At 34.4% G+C, this 13,897-nt stretch overlaps 1 protein-coding gene across 4 annotated transcripts in view; it reads right to left on the bottom strand.

Moving 5' to 3' along the window:
• Positions 1-13,897, bottom strand: part of PPP1R1B (protein phosphatase 1 regulatory inhibitor subunit 1B) — a 78,873-nt gene that overhangs the window by 44,939 nt on the left and 20,037 nt on the right. The window lies entirely within an intron of this gene.

Here is a 13,897-nt window from a genome sequence, read left to right as displayed (position 1 = left end):
ACTTCATTGCCCCCCAAAAGGGGGAGTTGCATTATACATTTAAAATACAATTAAAGCTGAATTAATTTTTACAGATGAAGAAGGAAGAATATTAATGGTGGAAATAATTGACAACAATGCAAAGATACTTATAGTAGCAATATATGCTCCTGATGGAAAACAAGAAGAATTTTATAAAAAATGCACAAGAAAATTATAGAACTGGAATATGATAATATATGTCTTATGGGAGATTTTAATGGAATAATAGATGCAAAACTGGACTATACAACACAGAAAGTCAATAAACAAAATAGAAAGATACTTCCAAAATCCTTCTTCAAAATGGTAGAGGAATTAAGCATTAAAGATGTTTGGAGAGAAAGAAATGAAAAAAATAGATAATACACCTTTTATTCCAATAGACATTTATCGTGGTCAAGAATAGATATGATTTGGATATCAACGAAACTAATTTCTAATATACAAGAAGTTAATATCAAAACAAATACTTGGGCAGACCATAATCCAGTAGTAATTGAGTGGCAAGGACAAAGGAAAAATCTAGATGGACAATACAATACAATAATGAAAGAAATATAATACAATATTGAAAGAAAAAGAATTTACACAAAAGATGGAAAAGGAATTGCCTTTTTCTTCAAAAAGAACAACAAAGAGGACACCTCAATACAAAACTTGTGGGATACCATGAAGGCCTATGCCAGAGGACTGATAATAGATTATATGAGAAAAAGAAATATTAAAAAAGACGAATGCAACAGATGTTAGAGGAAGACTACAAGAAACTTGAGAAGGACTTACAAAGATATCCACACAAAAAAGGATATCAAAAATCAAATGGACATAGTTAAACATAAAATGGGGTTGATGGAAAAATAAGAGCTAGCTCAAAAAATCAGAAGTGTTAAACAGAACTTTTTTGAAAATTCAAATAAACCAGGCAGATGGTTGGTGTATAAATTGAAAAAAGAGAGAGAAAAAGATAATGCAATTGATCAAGGAAGGACTTGTAATGGAGATGATGAAAAGAAAAAGATAGAATAGAAATATTATGAAAAATTATACAACCAAGGGAATATTGATGAAGAAAAAGTTAAACAATATTTGCAAAGAGCGGAGCTACCTCAGATATCTGAGGATACCAAAATAATGTTAGAAAGGAAAATAATGATGATGGAACTAACTGAGGCGTTAAAGAGACAAAATACTGGAAGGGCCCCGGGCCCAGATGGGCTGCCAGCAGAATTTTACAAAACTCTACAGAAATCTTTAACTATCCCAATGCTTGAAGTGATAAATGAAGTTTTGTCAGAAACTAAAATACCTAACTCATGGACAGAGGCATACATTACCCTCATATCAAAAGAGGACTCTGACCTACAACAAATAAAAAATTATAGGCCTATCTCCCTGTTGAATTCAGTTTATAAAATTTTTGCCTCAATAATGGCAGAAAGACTTAAGAGATATTTGAATAATTTTATACATGTTGATCAAAATGGATTTCTGCCAAAGAGACAAATCAAGGATAATATGAGAATAATTTTGAATATTTTGGAATATTATGAAACACATCCTGAGAAACAAATGGCCTTGGTATTTTAGATGTGCAAAAGCTTTTGTATAATGTAAATTGGCAGTTTATGATATTACAAATAGAACAAATGGGATTTGGTGGAAAATTTGTTGAAGCTATAAAGGCAATATATCATAAGCAATCTGCCAAAGTAATGATAAATGGAGACTTAACAGATAATAACAATATTAAAAAAGGAACTAGGCAAGGATGCCTGCTGTCAACTCTGCTGTTTGTCTTGACTTTGGAGGTACTAAATAGAAATATTAGAAATGATACTGAAATAAAGGGAATGAAAATAAAAAAAGAGGAATACAAGTTACAAGCGTTCGCAGATGATCTGGTTTTCATACTATAGGAACCATTAAAAACAGCACCCAAGTTGACAGAAAAGGTTGAAGAATATGGACAGGCAGCAGGTTTGAAAATAAATAAAGATAAAACTAAGATTTTTGTTAAAATTTGGTGGAAAAACAAAAGAAAGAATTGATAGAGAGATTGAACATCCAGATCACAAACAAAGTTAAGTATCTAGGAATACAATTAACAGCAAGATGTGGAACACTCAAGGAAGATAACTACTATAAATTCAAACAGCAGATCACAACAGATTTGAAAAAATGGGAAAACTTACAGTTATCTCTAATAGGGAGAATATCTACAATTAAGATGAATATATTACCAAGGATTTTATATTTGTTTCAGACAATTCCAATTAAACTAGGGAAAGAATATTTTGAGGATTTAAACAAAATAATATTGAAGTATATATGGCAGGGAAAGAAGGCAAGAATTAAATTAAAATTGTTACAAGATGCTAGAACAAGAGGTGGTTTTATTTTACCCAGTTGGGAATTATATTACTAGACGGCAACATTGATGTGGGTGAAAGAATGGATAGTCTTAAGGAGTACTAGATTGTTAACATTAGAAGGTCATGACCTTTTATTGGGATGGCACGCTTTTTATGATATAAGGAAAGTAAAACACATGGGTATTTTAGGAGACACTATATCTGTGATGCTTTATTATTAATAGGGGAGAAAATAAGGAAACAACATTACATGAAAATACCAGTCTGGTTGTCAACTATAGAGGGATTGTTCATAAAATGGAACAAACAGTAAGATATAGTGAAATATTAAATGAAGAGGGTGAACTCAAATCTAAGTAAGAACTAGAGGAACAAGAAATAGAGATGATTGGTATTCATATGTGCAAATACATTTTAGATATGATAAAGATCATAAGACAGAAGGATTTTACAAGGAACTTACTGAATTAGATGAAATTTTGACAGGTACTGATGAGAAGATGATTAAAAAATTATATGGATATTTACTTGGAGTAGTAAATAGTAAATGGAGAAGAACAAGTTAAAGAAACAATGATTGCTTGGGGGAAAAATTTTGGATACAGGATAGATTTAGAAAGATGGCAGAAATTATGGTCTCGAAATTATAAAATAACAATGACAACAGCATATAAAGAGAATTTGTATAAGATATTTTACAGGTGGCATCTACCCCCAGCAAGAATAGCAAGGATGTTTAAGAACAAATTGGAGAAATGTTGAAAGTGTCATCAGATACAGGATATAGTAAAAAATTGATATATCTGATTATAAATGTATTAACAGCAGCTAAAATTGTATTTGCCAAAAATTGGAAAAGTGAAAAAATTCCGATAGAAGAGGAGGTGATTAAGAAAATAATGGAATGTGCAGAAATGATTAAATTGACATTAGCAATTAGAGAGCAAGAAGACAAAGAATATTATAAAATTTGGGATTTATTTTATCAATGGCTAGATAAGAAAATAGGGAAATAAAATATATTATAAATATAACATAATAGTAATGATAAGATAAGGTAATGATTCTCATTCTCTTCCTCAGCCTTAGAAAGGAGGCAAAGGCAAACCATTTTCAAAATTTTGCCAATAATACTTCAGGGACTTGTCCAGACAGTTGCAGGATTCAATACTGATTTGAAGGCACCAAAACCCAAACCAAACCAAGCAAAATAATCCATGTGTATTAAAAATTTCATACATTTATTTAAATAACTAAAACATTTCATTTTGGAACATTCTGAATAGTAATACCCTGTTTCCCTGAAAATACGACCTACCCTGAAAGTAAGCCCTAACTTGATTTTTACACATGAGCCCAATATAAGCCCTAATAAGATCCTACCCACTCCAGAGTGGATGGGTAAAAATTTAGCTAGGGTGGGGATGCGGGGTGAAGTTGCCCTACTACTTACCTTTGGAAAGTTGTAGCCAGGCGTTGCACTCCCCGACACCTGCCTTGCCGGCCCATTTCTTCTGCAGCAGCAAGGCTGGCAAGGCTTTTCTGAAGGCCTCTGTAGTTGATAATAAAGCTCTGGATTGATCAGGAGTTCTGTTATCTGCTGCAGAGGCTTTCAGGAAAGCCTTGCTGGCTGCAGAAGAAGAAGTTTATGAAGACCTCTGACAGCGAAAAGGAGGTCGGGGGTGACACCCACAAGAGAGGTTATCAGTGGATGACATCCCCCCAAAATAAGACCTGGTGCCTTCTTTGGTGGCAAAAAATAAATAAATAAGACAGGGTCTTAATTTCAGGGCAACACAGTAACAGAAGATGATCAAAATGAAATTTCTTCCCTGATGCTATGACTGTTTATTAGATAAATATAAGTGAAATCTATTCCTGAGCATGCCTAATAGAGTTTTTGTAAGTTCAGTAGGATCCTTCCAACATTCTGTCACAATTTCATAAGAAAAGAAATGAGAAAAAAGCACATTATCCTTAGATTTTCTTTGAAACTGGGCTAGCTTATTCCTGCATGTATAGTATGTTTAGCTTGTGCTTGTGCTTTATGCATGTTTTGGCTTGATTGGCTAAACAATCTTTACACCCTCCATATTTTGCTGAAATAACATTTGAAACATATCTGGGTAGTACAGAAAGAAAATAGTTGGAATTCATATGCTGTAATCATGAGGCAAGTATAATAGCAGAAAAACGTACAATGTGGGCAGGTGCTCCAGGAACCAGACAATTAGTTGCATTTTCCAATTAGAGGTTGGAAAAGAAGCTATATCCTCAAAGAAGGAATTGCCATTTCGAAACCTTTTTACTGCAACATCTCTCAAAATTTTGCTGTACTTCTTATCTCCCCATCTTGGAACGAAGAACAGATTGGTGAATGTCCCCAAACTGTTCAAGTCTCTTATATTAGCCCCAGAGAGAAAGTAAACAGTTTCCTTAAAAAGATCTGTTTATAGTCTTATACTGTATGACAAATGCTTTGAGTTCCTCGGAGGCTCTCAATGTTAGAGCTTTCAGAAGAAACAATAGACTTGCCATGGTTGTCTTACAAAGTCCCATTAAAGTAATGCAAGACAAGTTACAGGTTTGCACAATAGGCAAACCCTATATAAGTCCCTCCAACCCTATATAAGAAAACACAATGACTGTGTTCCCCTCAATAAGCCACCTGATGGCTTATCAGAGTGGTGTAGTGACCACAACACATGGAACCATTACAGGTATCAAAGACTGCCTCTCTCCTATTACATCCATCTGCTCCACCAGGATGGGAAGGCATGACATGTCACAGGTTCTATCAATTAAGGATTGTCATTTGGTGGGACCCCCAAAAGGGCCTTTTTGGTGATGGCCCTTCTTAATGGAACATCATTTCCCCTGAGGTGTACCCAGGCCCCACCCTGCAGCTTTACAAAAGTCCCTAAAACCATGGCTTGCCATCAGACCTGGAGACCACAGATAGAGATGAAGCCAATCCTGGCTGATTTGAATGTATTGTTGTGGGGGGGTGGGGGGTGGGGAGAGGATTAATGGCTCTGATTATATTATATGATTATACATTTTGATTTTTTAGAGTTTTGTAAGCCAGTCAGTCATCTATGCGTGAGTTGGGCAACTAAATAAACAAACAAATACATTCCTGTTTTAGCCAGGACTGGTGGTATTATACCAGTTCCACCCTGTACAGATAGTCCAAAATTTCTGTTGCTAAATGAGACAGTTATTAAGTGAGTTTTGCACCTTTTTAATCACATTTGTTAAGTGAATCAGTGAAACTGGCATCCCGCGTTGACTTTACTTGTTAGGCAGTGATCACATGACCTGGGGACACTGCAACTGTCATAAATGTGAGTCAGTTGCCAAGCATCTGAATTTTGATCATGTGACTGTGGGGAGGCTGCAATGGCCATGAAAAGTGATCAAAAATTTTCAGTGCCATTGTAACTTCAAATGGTCATTAAATGAACGGTTATAAGTCGAAGACTACCTGTAATTCCTTCTGATACCAGCACCACATTGCTGTTTCCCCACCTAAAGTCACATTGGGTTAGCATGGTGCTAATCTAATTAACTAGTATCCCTATACCAAAGAAACACTGTAAAACTGGTTGGTGCTGTTAGAGGGACAGTGGTGGAATCTCCTGCTTTTTCCTGCTTCCCAGCTCTTGAGAGTTTCTCTCTTCCTCCTGGAGTTAATTAAGATGCTCTCCTTTTCATTCTCCTTAGTTGTGCTGGGCAGTGATTTTCCCATGGCACAGTGGATGCTTATTGGGAGGTGGGCAGGTTATTTTTCTTCTCCCCTTTGCTTTGAAAAGCAAACTGAAGGAAGAAGCATTTAGGGAGACCCAAAAATGGAGTGAGGAGGAGTCTTGTGCCGAGCAATTTCTCAGAGAAAGAAAGGGGGAAACACAGAAATAGAACTATGGGAGCAATTATACCAAAATTGTATTTTGGTATTTTTAAATTCTGGCATGAGTGTGAAATTAATAAAAGAGATACAGTTTTGTGAAATATATTGTGCAGACAACAGTTTTTAAAAAGGAAAGGGAGGGGAAAGGGAAGGGAAGGAAAAGGCAGCAGAGGCAGGGAATATATGCATCTTACAGGACTGGACTCTGTTCTTGTTCTTTTTGCTTGTATGGATTATATCTTTAATGGGAAAAGGTAAAGAGGAATAAAATATCAGGACACCTCTTAAAATTACTATAAGAATTAGTAATTTCAAAAGGCATCCAAATATTTTATTCCTTCTTACCATTTTTTTTTCTTTTTCTTTTCCTATTTTTTATTCTACATTGTAAGAAACAATGTGGTGGCCTATGAAAAGGGGCATCTGGATATAGCCAAAGGCAACAGAACAACATCATTAGGCTCTTTTAACACTCTTGATAAGGCTGCAAGCTTTAATAAGTAAATTCAGCAACTGAAGTGTTAGTTGTTTAATTGGTGATTGAAAACTTCAAAAAGTAGAGCCGAGAATGAAATTCACACTTTAATTTTTGAGTCTATTTTTGTTCCTGTGATACTGTAATACAAATAGATTTGTTTATTTATTTAAAACTGCATTTAGACCATACATTTTCATACTTTCCTGTCTCTCAGATATTTCAATAATTTGAAAAGTCTTGATATTTGGCCATTTGGTAAAAAGAAAGATTTTAATTTAACTAATTATTCTGTTCAACAGCTGATAACTATTTAAGCCAGTCTTCATTTTGATTCTAACACTTACTTAGCAAACCTCCATGGTTTGATGTTTAATGATGTTTTGGAAAATGTCCATAGTTCCTTTGCTCTCCATTGGGAAATAGGTGAAAAAGTGACCCCTTCCATCTGACCTCTGCTAAGGGTTTTAGCTGTGTAAAATAAACTGTGTGGTAGGCGGGTAGGTTGAGCAAAGGGAATAATTAGACAGATAATCTGATAAAACAGCAGGCAAGTCATGGGGTAAGTTTGAAAACCAGCCAGACTTTTTCAAAGGCACTAAGCTTCTGGCTCCCAACTCTGTCCCCATAATTTCATTACAGTAAAGTAGTTTGCCTTGTGTTAAAGCAGAAATTTAATATAACAAGTTAATAAAAAAAATGGTAGAAGACAAAAAAACAAACAAAATATATTATATTGCACTGGTGAAATCACACTTGAAATGCTGGATCCAATTCTGGTTACCATGATACAAAAAGGAAATATTCCTATAAAGAGTGCAGAGAAGAGCTACAAAGATGATAGTAGACTAAACTGTATGATTAATAGTTGCAGGAACTGGGAATGTCTAGTCTAATAAAGAGAAGGATTAAGGGTAATATAGCAATCTTCTGATACTTGAGGGGCTCTCACAGAGAAAAAGGTGCTGATCAGTGGTGGGATTCATTTTTTTTTTACTACCGATTCTGTGGGCGTGGCTTGGTGGGCGTGGCAAGGGGAGGATACTGTAAAATCTCCAGTCAGAGGTGATATTTGCTGGTTCTCCAAACTACTCAAAATTTCCACTACCGGTTTTCCAGAACTGATCAGAACCTGCTGAATACTACCTCTGGTGCTGACCTATTCTTTAACGCACCTGTGGATGGAAGTAAGGGGTGGAAGATTATTAAAGAGAGAAGCAACTTAGAACTAAGGATAAATTTCCTGACAATAAGAACAATTAATCAGTAGGACAGCTTGCCTCCAGAAGTTGTGGATGTTCTATCACTGGAGATTTTCAGGAGGAGACTGTTTTATTTAATCATAATGGTATAGGGTCTCCTGTTTGACCAGGGGTTGAACTAAGAGATCTCCTTTCAACTCTATTATTCCATGTTTACAGCATGAAATCCAGAGAAGATTTAGAAAAAGAGCAGGAAATAGGAAAGGAGTTTTGACAGCAATTGAACTTCAGTTTTTGCTCCCAAGGACACTAAGGCACTAAGACAAATTCTCATTTTTTGCTCACTCTTTCTGGTTGGGCATCATGCCTGATAGCAGAATGACATATTACTGAGTTGACATAACTTGGCTCTGGAATGATTCAATTTCTGTGAAATGGGTTTAGGATTTTACACACAGATTTAGTTCTATCATTTTTGTCTTTTTTAAAAATATTAATGATCCCATTAACTGCCTAATCCCCTTAAACTGAGGGAAAGCTTTCTCCCTTATTGCTGTTAATAAATTATAATAAAGGAGTCCCATTTTCTGTGAACCGTTTCAACTACCTTCAGGTATTGCCAATGGATTATTCCTATTTATGGCTCCAAAAATGTCTAAAGCAGATTCCAGTAATCTCTATCTCATTCACTTTCACTTCTCCTCTCTTATAAATGCTGTTTTCCATTTGAATTTGAAATATTTTAAGAAGTCCTATCCAGGGCCAGTATCATTTCAACTTTAACTTAGCCTCATACATGATTTACTTTGAAAGGCAAAAAGATGAAAATAGTCATAGAAGTCTAAAAATGGCTTTGAGAATGAAGTGGAGTGGCTTTAATGCTATTTTATATCAAGAATATCCTAGGGGATAACTACATCTGCAAAAAATGCTGCTCACTGGGATATTGAAGTGGTTTAGAATGGACACATTTCATGATTATCTCTATGGAGCCAATTTTGTGTTTAAAGATAATAATCCACCCACATCTTAAGCACTTGAAAACTAAATGCTATATGCTAAATGCTATAGGACACAGATGGCTTCCAGCTCCATCCCTATATGTTTTTAGACTTCAGTATCAACTAGGAAAAGTATTTTGGCATATCCATAATAGAAGTAGAACAGCTGTGTGGATTGAAATATTAAGTATAATATCAAACTGTGAAGATGTGAGAAGTTGAGTAAAGGTCTGTTGGATTTAGTGAGTGTATCCTCTGTCTTTTGGAGCCTATTGATAAGAACAATAGCATCTGAACTATTCTTAATCATTTCATATATTAACCCAACAATGAAAAGCTTCTTTTAAGATACTGTAATGATAGTACATTAGAGCTGCCAACTATCATTCCATCAGATCAAGGACAAGAGTTCGAAAATAAATTTTTAAGACAAATGTTAAATTCATGTTAAATGCTCCTACCATTAAAGAAATTTTAACTCATGTACCACTTCTTATATCCCCAGGGTGATCAGAGTAATCTATATCAGAATTCTGCTACATGTATTGAAAAGCATAGAATCTTAACAGATTCTTAACAATGGCATTTATATTAGCTTTTTAGTTCATTTTTATAATTATGCTAAAATAATGCAAGTGGATGTTCTTAAGTGACTTTGAAAGCATTAGGCATATTAGAAAATACAGAAAGTGGCAGATGGAGTTCTAAACCTATGAAGCTGTGGATCAACTTCCCAATCTTCCCATGTATAAAATCTGGTATGAAGGACTGTTAATACCATCTGAATCAATTATTATTGCACATAGGTCTACTTAAAAGATTATTTGATGAAGGAAACCAAAAAGTTTCCATCATCACTTGGAATATAAAACAGATTACAGTAAAACTAAAACCAGAACAAGATTTCACTTTTACAAACTGATTACAAACTGTTTACCATGGTTTTGGCTGAAAGGCTGAAGATCATTTTACCAGATTTTATTCATGAAGATCAGATTTTTACCTAAAGGACAACCATGAAATAAGGTATTCTGGAGTATAGGTAATCCTCGACTTGTGATCACAATTGAGCCCAAAATTTGTGTTAGTAAGTGAGACAGTTAATTTACAACCTCTCTTGCCACAGTTGTTAAGGAATCACTGTAGTTGTTAAGTTACTAACAGTTGTTAAGTGAATCTGGCTTCTCCATTGACTTTGCTTCTCAGAAGGTTGCAAAAGTGATGAAGTTTAGTTTAGTTTAGTTTAGTTTAGTTTAGTTTTATTGTCATTGCACCTCATACAATGAAATCAAACACCATCTTCAGTGCACATCATGACCATGAAAATAAACACAAACACACATCCTTCACCCTTCACACATTGAACCAGAAACCCCCAACACTACACCAACACTGCACGATACAGCAGAATTCAAAAGAGCGACTGCCCTGGGATAGAAGCTGTTTTTCAGCCTATTTGTCCTTGTTTGTATTATTCTAATATTTAGTATTTATTTGATTTGTCAGTCGCTTACAAGATACAGGTATAAGAATAAATATAGTTTTGAATACATGAGATAGATACTTATAAGAAAAATAAAAAAACAATAGGACAGAGACGGTGGGCACGATTGGTGCGCTTATGCACGCCCCCTACAGGCCTCTTAGGAAGTGGGTGAGGTCAATATTAGACGGTCTAAGGTTAAAGTTTTTGGGGTTTGGGGAAGAAACCACAGAGTCAGGTAGAGTATTCCAAACATTGACCACTCTGTTGCTGAAGTCATATTTTCTGCAGTCAAGTTTGGTGCGGTTAACCTTGAGTTTGTATCTATTATGTGCTCTTGTATTGTTATGATTGAAGCTGAAGTATTCATTTGCAGGTAGGACATTGCAATGTATGATTTTATATACTATATTTAGATCGGACTCGAGGCAGCGTAGTTCTAGATTTTCTAGGTCTAGAGTTTCAAGTCTGGTAGCATAAGGTATTCTGCAATGAATAGAGGAGCGGAGAACTCTTCTTGTGAAATATTTCTGGACTTTTTCAATTGTGTTAACATCAGATACATGATATGGGTTCCAGACTGATGAGCTGTATTCAAGTATTGGTCTAGCAAATGTTTTGTATGCTCTAGTTAGTAGTGTGATATTACCAGAGAAGAAGCTACATAGGATTAGATTAATGCCTTTTTGGCTATGTAGTTACAGTGGGCTCTAGCACTTAGATCATTTGAGATGAGTACTCCAAGGTCCTTGACAAAGTTTGGATCAACAACAAGGTCTTGACTATTTAGCTTGTATTTTATTTTCTGATTTTTTCTGCCAACATGTAAGACTGAGCATTTATTTGTTGAGATTTGAAGTTGCCATTTGATTGACCATTCTGATACATAGTCAAGGTCTTTTTGGAGGGTAGTAGTATTGTCTGTGTTGTTGAATAGCTTTACATCATCAGCGAAGAGAACACAGTATGATCACAGAGGTCATTTATGTAGAGTATGAAGAGAGTTGGTCCTAAAACACTGCCTTGGGGGACACCACTGTTGACTGTACCGTCTGCCAGATGGTAATAGTTAAAAAAAAAAGGTGCCCAGGATGAGATGGATCTTTGAGGATGTTTTGAAATTTCTTAAGGCAATGGGAGCTATAAAGCTCTTCCAAACAGGGGAGAGGGCAACCAATGACGTTCTGGGCAATGACATTAACTCTCTGTAGTGCTTTCCTATCTGCCACTGTGCAATTGGCAAACCATACAGAGGTGCAGTAAATTAAAATGCTCCCTATGGTGCAGCGGTAGAAGGTCACCAGTTTTTCATTCAGTTGTTGTTTTGTGACTCCAAAACACTGCAACCATCATAATTATGAGTCAGTTGCCAAGTATCTGAATTTTGATCATTTGACCATAGGGATGCTGCAATACTTATAAGTGTAAAAATGAGCATAAGTCACTTTTGAGAGCACCTTTGGCAATTTGAACTTAATGTTTTTGTTTAGAGCTCTGGAATGTATGAACATGGCAGCAAATTTATTAAATGGGTAAATTTAATTTATACTTCTCATAAAGCACAAATAATTGTTAATGGACAACTAATAAAAACTTGTGAGATTCAAAAAGAACAAGCCAAGTATGTCCATTACTTCTGCTTTTATTCATTTTGGTTCTTGAGGTATTGGACACAGAATAAAACCTGATCAAAAAAATTGTTTAAAAAATGTATAAATTAGGAATATTTGTGGATGACTTGGTATTAATTTTAAGAGACCCAGTAGAGGGAGGAGAAGCATTAATGGGAAAATAAAAGACTAGTATATAAACAGATTTCAAGATTAATAATCAGATATATATATATTTTTACTAACAAAAATATGAAATTACAAGATCAAATAGAAGTACGGAGTAAATTGATTTTAAGATTGAGAAAAAAGTAAAGTACTTGGGTATTATTGTGATAAATATGAATTGTATATTATTTCATAATGTTATATAATTTCAAAATAATTATGTTAAAATATGGGTTGGAATTAAAAAGGACGTGTTAAAATGGGAGAAATTAAAATTACTAAGTTGGGGAGAATTTCTGTAAAAAAATGAATGTTTTATGAAAAATGAGGTTTTTCTTTCAGATAATGTATTTTTTGACAACAGTTGTACCATTTAAACAATGGCAAAAAGATCTATAAGATGCAAAGGAAAAAAGAAAAATGGCTTTACTGGATTTGAAGTTGTATTTTGCTCTTTCCTGTTGCTGCATGAAAGAGAAATAAGAGACTTTCACCGATAGAAGATCACCACCTGAGGTATGTATGACATAGATATTCAAGGTATGATCAAGTTTATTTTATTTGTTTATTTATTTGATTTATAGTGCCATCTATTCGCCCATGGCGACTTGAGGTGGCTTACACAATGTAAAATCATATTTAAAACAAAAAATAAAAATAAAAACAATAAGAACTAACAAAAAGAATTAAATAAATTAGTAAAGTACAATAGAACAAAATTTGGGAAAACAAAAAACAAAACAAAAACAAGTTAAAGTTAATGTACTGATGATAAGTATGTAATTGCTAAAATTACAACAAAGTAGTAACTTTGTTAAAATTTGAAGTAGGAAGAAGAGGTTGATCAATGCATGATAAAATAGGCTAAAATTTTAGTTATAGTACAGATTGATCATTAGGAAAATAAATGGTAAAAAGGACTGAAATTTATGTTTTGTTTGATTCAAAACTAGAGGAAGACAGAGAAATTATGTAAATTGTATAAAGGCATGTCAAATGCATTTTGGAAATGTGAACATGAAGGAAGATTTTATCATGAATCCTCTACATTTAATGGTGACTGGAAACCTCTTGTGGACTCCGCATAAAAATGAAAAAAAAAAAGGATTTATGGTTTTGATTATTAGACAGGATAGTTTATAGAAAGAAGAGTAAACTTTTAGAGAGGCTAAAATATACTGTACTTATATCTGTTATGAAAAATATTGGAAGCCATTTCTTTATATTTTTCTTTGTTTTCTATTTTTCTTCACTTTTTTTTCTTTTCTGATACTTTCTGCTTTCTTTGATTTTTTTCTTCCTTACTTTATATTGGTTTATGTTAGTTTTATCTTCTTGTTTAAAAGTTTTAATAAAAATGTTATACCAAACAATAAAAAGAGAGTTTGAAGAAATCTAAAGGAAATAAAATAAAAAGGATGACTGAGAGAGGCAGAGCCTTTATATTATTGCTGAGTCTATCCATCATCCTTACATGTGAACATTTATGACCCCCCCATTGTCAATTCTATCCTGCCTCTGTTGCGCTGTGCCTAATGGCACTTTTCAGATTATATGTGTATGATTGCACAAAGCAACTGGTTGATTCCTTCCTCAACTGACTGTCCTTTCTCTCTCTTTTCTGTACACCATCAGCTTCTAGGAATCACACCTAC

This window comes from Notechis scutatus, chromosome Z (assembly GCF_049901735.1).
Source record: "Notechis scutatus isolate UNSWTSFEM ecotype Mainland chromosome Z, rNotScu1.2, whole genome shotgun sequence".
Lineage (NCBI taxonomy): Eukaryota > Metazoa > Chordata > Lepidosauria > Squamata > Elapidae > Notechis > Notechis scutatus.
The sequence above is the reverse complement of the archived record's forward strand: the minus strand, read 5'-3'. Positions and strand labels throughout refer to the sequence as shown.